Raw genomic sequence first — 7,218 nt, 5'->3', positions numbered from 1 at the left:
GCAAGGGAGAGCTGCTGGGCTGACCAACTCAGCCACCACCCCGGCCAAGATCTGTAGCTTTGAGCTGACTCACCCCAACACCTACCCCATCTAGGAGCTGCTGGAATTAATGAAGGGGCTGGTCTTGCAGAACCAAAGTAGCAGGAGCTCCATGACACAGGACAACAGCAAGATATCTTACAGGAATCTCAGTAGGATCCAGCTCCAATAGTGTAGCAGAAGCCAGAGGCCTCGAATCAGACCATTGACACATTGCAATGAACATTTTCAGGAAAAGCTGTTTGTACAAAAGAGTATAAGGTGTGAGACACCATGGCACACTGCAGCTTCTCCCATGAGAATTTTTGTGGTTTTTTATTTTCTATTTTCTTCTGTGGAGGAGTTTATCTGGTGGAAGGCAGATATGGAAGGACTAGGAAATGATTGGGATTGGAGTGCATGATGTGAAATTTCTAAAGAATCAGCAAAAAAAATTATCAGAAAATTTCAAAAAAAAAAAAAGAAATAACCCTTATTCTAAAAGTAATAGTGTGAAAGAAACTGAAATGAGTAATGATCTCATCCTGACCTCTCTGCTCATATTCATAGGAGTCATGATTACAGCTGGATGTTGGGTAATTACATGTATATGAGGTAGTTGGTTCAAAGATTAATTTAAAAACAATAACTGAAAAATTCATGTATCTTATCATGATATCCTACTGATGATTGTCTCAGAACAGAAAAGGCAGACAATGTTAAGTGGAGTTAAAGAAAAGAATGAAATTGTATTGGAAAAGAGGTGGAAATGCAAATAAAATGTACTCTCTTGTATCAGAATGCTGAATGAGAGAAATAAAGTTCTATATTTAATAAATTCAGAAATACACTATCTGACAAACATCCTTCCACAGTTAACATTTTTTCAAAGATGAAAGTTCATGGTTAAGGTTAAATGTTGCTCTCAAAATTGCACTTTGCTCATCAGCTGTACTGTTTGAATTAGGCAACCAAGTAAGAGTGAGGATGCAGAGGGCATGGCCAGTGGGCAGTGGGGACCTCAGCAACAGGCATGCCCACACAAGATTTGTCTTTTGAATATAATCAGTTTATTCACAACAAACATTTCTTATAATTTCATGTTAATAAAACTCAAACAGAAACCTCACCAAGCAGAGATCAGTAGCCAGCAGAAAATGCTGCTGCAGGTTTCCATTGGGAAATCTCCTCCCATGAGGATGCTTAGGAAGCTATAGTCTTGACCCATGCCATGGTGAAGTCCTTCATCTGTGTCAGGCCAGCACATGTGAGGGTCCAGAAGGTCCCTGCAAACACAGATGGACATGTGTGTGCTTATCATCAATGATGGAAGTGCAATGGTAACCAAAGCTAGGGTCACACACAGAGGCCAGTTTCAAAGTCCTCTTGCAGATGAGTATCAACACAAAGGCTCAGTAAACTGTTTCTCAGAAGGAGCACAGCATGTGATCCAAGGGGACACTTCCAAAGTTCCAAGGCTTGTCTTTTCATTTTGCCTTAGCTTTGTGCTATTAAGGGTCACAGCTTACATCTGATTCACTCACATATCAGTGCTACCTTGTGGTTAGTTCATTAGCACATTAAGGCCTATTTTTAGCTTGGTTCTATCTGGGCTGCTTAATGGCATCTCTCCTGGGACTGGAATTACAGATGGTTGTGAGACACCATGTGGTTCCTGGAAATTGATCTGGGTCTTTTGGAAGAGAAGCCAGTAATCTTACCTGCTGAGCCATTTTTTCAGCCTGATATTAACATTATTAAAAAGGAACATATTAACAAATACAATGTAAATTTAAACATTACAATAGTATTGCCGCTGTGGGACTGACGGGTATCAGAGATTTGTCCTGACTGTGGGCCAGGCAGGAAAACTCTAGCTACAAATGGCTGGTCTGTATGTCAAGTGTGTTGCTGATTGGTCAATAAATAAATCACTGATTGGCCAGTGGCCAGGCAGGAAGTATAGGCGGGACAAGGAGGAGAATAAAGCTGGGAAGTAGAAGGCTGAGTCAGAGAGACACTGCCAGCCACCACCAGGACAAGGAACATATGAAGATGCCGGTAAGCCACAAGCCACGTGAGAAGGTATAGATTTATGGAAATGGATTAATTTAAGATATAAGAACAGTTAGCAAGAAGCCTGCCACAGCTATACAGTTTGTAAGCAATATAAGGCTCTGTGTTTACTTGGTTGGGTCTGAGCAGCTGTGGGACTTTCGGGTGACAAAGATTTGTCCTGACTGTGCGCCAGGCAGGAAAACTCTAGCTCCATATTGCAGATAGGCATATCCTTCTAGCTTGCTCTTTTGCTAGCAAAATACCTAAAGGCAGTGTGTCACACACTACAGATGCTGTCAGAGGATGTCAGGGTGTTTAAGTGGATGAGTATGACAAAATACATGAAACTCTGATATGTATGATGCAGTATGTATTTGATACATAATCTGACAATATTTTTATTGCTTGTATACTGGAATAGTCATATCCATATGCTTCTTAAAGAGCTATCAGAGAGAAATGTGGATGAGATACACCAACTCTGAGTCAGGTACCTAGGCAGCCAAATGTCTTTAAGAGGCACCAAAAATAAAATCAACCCACATAGGGAAGGATAGCTCTACCTTTATTTGAAGTTGGAAGATTTAAGAGAAAGAGTAAAAGCAAAAAGGCCTGGTCTTGAAGGAGGTGGGAATGAGAGGGTGGGTTGGGGGGGAATGCTGAGGAACAGGAGAAGGGAGGGGAGGGGCATCTGTGGTTGGTATGTAAAGTGACTAGAAAATTTCTTTAATAATAATAATAATAAAGAAAAAAAGAAATTTTCTTAATGTGTGTCATGAATTCATCTACCCTACCACTGTACAGGATATCTGTTTGAAAAACAAAGAGAAGCAGTTAGCGTGTTCACAGTCTCTTTATGCATCAGTTGTATATACAGTCAACATTGGAAGTACCTTACTTCTACACATTATTGAAGAATGATTATAAGACTAAAATGGGTGCACATTACCCTTTAGAGTTATAGTATCAAATACATTTGATAAATCTGAATGAGCCATGAGAGGACATTTAGATTAATAACTTATGTGTGTATATAACACAACACTAGAATTTAGATGAGCTATCATATACATGTATATGACACAACATTAGACTTGTTTTACCAAGCAACTCTTATAAGAAGTTTACCAGGGAACAGATCAACAAAGAAAACTAAAATAAAATCATACTTTTATAAGATACAAAATAAATTTAAGTGAGGATAATAATTTTAGGAACACCTTTAATAATTCTTACTGACTATAAAGTCTATATTGTTGCATATGAAAATATCAGGAATATTTGTTTCACAACAATGTGAATATACTTAGTATGGATATCTATAAAATTTGAAGTTTATGAAATGGAATATTTTGTCTTCTGGGCCTTCTACCTGTTATACTCCTCTAATAATTTGTAACCTTTTATTTTTAATACAAAATCTTCATAATAATCTGTTATTATTTGTTGTATTTATTGTTGTTGTTTTCTGATTAAACAAATGCTTTAGAAGAAATGGAAAACTTCATCCAGAGCTCTGGAGAGTATGGTTTGAAGGTGTTTTCTCTGGGGTCAATGACAGAAATTTGACAGAAGAAAAGGCCAAGGAAATTGTATCAGCCTTTGCACAGATTCCCCAAAAGGTGGAGGTAAAGGGCTCCCATGGAACCCACTATATATCCAGTCTGTTAAAATCTGAGAAAGTCTAACTACAGATATTTAGTATGTGATGTATTAAAATGATGATACCTCTAAGTTAACCTGTTTCAAACTATAAGTTTTACAAGGTAAATGATCCAATAATACAGAATGAGTTTTTGATTGACGGTGGCATTGGTAAAAAAAGATAACATGAATACAGAGAAGAGTGGTTAATGGACACAGTGAGGAATTCTGGGATTCTGATGGTATTGTTTACACGAGTACAGAAAGACAACCAATTCTGCCCAGTCACTTGCTGTTTTCTCTTGAGGTTGAGGTACCAAATACATATGGAAGACAAATCAAGAATTTAGTATGTGAGAGACAAAAAACATTATACTCTAAATTACATTAAGTAGTTTAGACGTGAGACACTATGTTGTTCTGGAGATATCCGCATCCCTTTATTAGGGGAACAACATGATAACATTGCTCATATGAAAGCCAAAGGAGCCGCTGTTGGGTTGGAATTCAGCACGATGTCCAGTTCAGATTTGTGCAATTCACTGAAGGCAGTCATTAACAATCCTGTGTGAGTATAACCTCTTCCATATTTACTTATGTATCTATTGCTTTATTTGTCCTGCCTTTGAACATGATTTTGCACAAGATGGACATGTGCTTTAACAGTGAGCTCTGTCTTCATCTGTTTTTATTTAGTTATCTATTAATTCATACATTCATTATATAGTATTTGTTTCATAGCTATTTGTTGAATAACAAAGGTGCAGTTATAAGATTAAAGACAAAAATAAATACGGCAAAGATAAATCAGTATGATTGTCACAGTGGAATTACTTTTGCTGTTTTCTGGGTTTTTGACAAGGTGGGTCTGACTACATATAGAGATGAGATATGTTCTTAAAATTTCAATGTTTCTTGTTTCATCTTCAGAGTACTAGGACTATAGGCATGTACTACCACCCTGAACAATTTCCCTTTTCCTTCTTTCAGTGAAAAATCATTGCCAGAATTAGAAGAACAGTAAGTACAATATTTTTAAAAAGTCTTGCAAATAATGACTTAAACTGGCAAAGGTTATTTTACAAGGAAGAATTGGGGAAAAAACTGATGATGAGAAACATTAATGTCAAATGGAAATCTGAATCACTTATCAGAACTATGATTTTTAGCATTAGACTTCAGTAAGGGAGTTTAATGTAAAAATTCACAACTTGATATGGCTCAGTGATTAAAAACCTTGCTGTTATGGCTGAAGACCTTGCCTCAGTCTCCAGCACCCACATGGTTCTTCACAGGCTTACATAATCCCACTTACAGAAGATTGGATTCCCTCTTTCTGTCTCCAGGCACAACAGGCATTCACATAGTGAACAAATATTAATGCATGCAAAATATTCAGAAACATAAATAAAATAAATCTTAAAAAAATAAATGAATTGTGGATATTAAATACAGAACCTTTTCGTTAGGACAATTTTATGTTGAAAAACCAAAAAAAAAAATTTAGTGAAATAAATGATAAGAATACTTCTTTTTGCATATAATTCTTTGCTCTTTAAAAATTCTTCTATAATGACTTACGTTGTTAACCAACCGGACATAGTCAAGCTATTCCTTTGAATAGCAATTAATTCTCCTCCAGGGTTTTGAGCAAATATGTTGATCCATTGCTGACAAATGGCAAAGAACTAGGGCTTTAGATTTGACCCATTTAACACCAGTGGAGAGAGATGAGGCTGCTTTTTACATCTGTGCAGATCCTTAGGAGTCAGGGCTGTGTTTGTCTTATTTTGGATAATAATAATAAAAGTTTCTTCTCAAAATTATAACTTGGAAAATATTTATTTCAAACCTAAGCTTTGCAAAGTACAAAAATTCACCTTTCAAATCTTCAGTATATATATCAATATTAATTGTATTATATCATCTGTCTTCTCATCAGAAATATTCTCTGTATTTTTCCTTTTCTTTACTGACTTTAAATAACAAGAAAACACTTTTGTTTGTACAGAGGTGATAAAAAAAACCCCACACATTTATACACAGCATTTCTAGGATTTTAGGAGATATAGGTTATTTAAACCAACACTTTCTGGAACATGGTTTGTTTCCTTTTATTTGAAAAATAATGTGTTATGTTACAAAACTCATTAAGATAAGCACTCCCTCATGAGAAACAGTCTTCTCACTATGATATTTATAATAGCAGGGAAGGATGTTACCTTCGCTGCCAATCTACTGTGTTATGGTATAGCACACATCAGAATTCAGGCTGGATTAGCCATGTCCTCAACCGAAAAAGGAAAAAGTTTTCTACAGAACTTTAATAATTTATCAAAAGGCTCAAATTCATAGAGAGGTATATAAAGAGCAGAAAGGAACAATCAGGGTCATTAAGTAAAAGAAACGACCCACAATGATAGTTATAATCAATTGCTGATAAATGGTCAATACAAAGTCCAAAACAATTCCAGTTCCCTCTCAGCTTTGCCTACATAGGCACCACAACGATAACTTGACAGAGATTTGTCCCTGTCTCTAAGCTGTGGTACTGGCATGAACTTTGTACACCTGTGAAACTAATGATTACCTACTAGATAACTCAAGTTTCATAAACACAAATGATAATTCAGTTCTATTTATTTTTGTTTGTATTTAGGGCTTTAGAGGTCCAGTCTGTTGCTTACAAATATTTTTCCTTGTCTTCTTTTCATCTGTGTTCAATTTTTTGTGGGCATTTTTTGCCTGAATATTAAGATCTCTTTAATGATGAGTGAAAAAATAATTTATTTTGTTCTACATTTATTGTAATCATTTTTACTACCTGTGGAAAAACAAACATGTACGTTTTTAATTTGTTCTCTAAGTTTATTTGCATGGTATTTTCCTTTAGCTATAAAGAGAAAGCTATGTGGTTGTCAGCCAATCACCACGACCAGCCTGTGAATCCCCTGGACACAGCTGTCTTCTGGATTGAGTTTGTCATGCACCACAAAGGAGCCCAGCACCTGAAGCCACTTACGTTTAACCTCACCTGGTACCAGTACCACTCTCGGATGTGGTTGGATTCCTACTCGCCTGTGTAGCAGCCGTGGCTTTCCTTGCTGTAAAGTGCTGCTTGACTGTTTACTGACTCTTTGTAAAGATGAGAAAGAAAAAAGAAAATAGGGCTCTTCAATAGCATGACTAATATCTACAGCCATGATGGGGAAGAATATCCATTCAGTTCTAACACTGTGTATTCAGTACAGCAAGATTATCCTTCTTGATTTAGAAGATATTGGGTGACTTAATTTATCTATATATTTACAGCTTAAAACTTAAAAGATTAGCAATTCCAAATCTTTATATTATCACATAATTATATTTCACACTAATTCATCGATATAATAGTCCTGAGGATAATGACAGTCACAGAAACATCAACCTGTTACCAGAGGAAAAGATAGAAGGTCTGACATTTTATTGAGAATTTTCAGATATATCATTTTTTTTTAA

At 36.1% G+C, this 7,218-nt stretch overlaps 1 pseudogene; it reads left to right on the top strand.

The window, feature by feature from the left end:
* The first annotated feature begins 3,570 nt into the window (after positions 1 to 3,570).
* On the top strand, positions 3,571 to 6,853 carry LOC128108782 (UDP-glucuronosyltransferase 2B37-like; annotated as a pseudogene).
* The last annotated feature ends 365 nt before the right edge of the window (positions 6,854 to 7,218 follow it).

The sequence above is a fragment of the Peromyscus californicus genome, unplaced genomic scaffold (genome assembly GCF_007827085.1).
Source record: "Peromyscus californicus insignis strain IS unplaced genomic scaffold, ASM782708v3 Scaffold_13__1_contigs__length_99412109, whole genome shotgun sequence".
NCBI lineage: Eukaryota > Metazoa > Chordata > Mammalia > Rodentia > Cricetidae > Peromyscus > Peromyscus californicus.
Note: the sequence above shows the minus strand (reverse complement) of the source record. Positions and strands in the feature narration are given on the sequence as shown.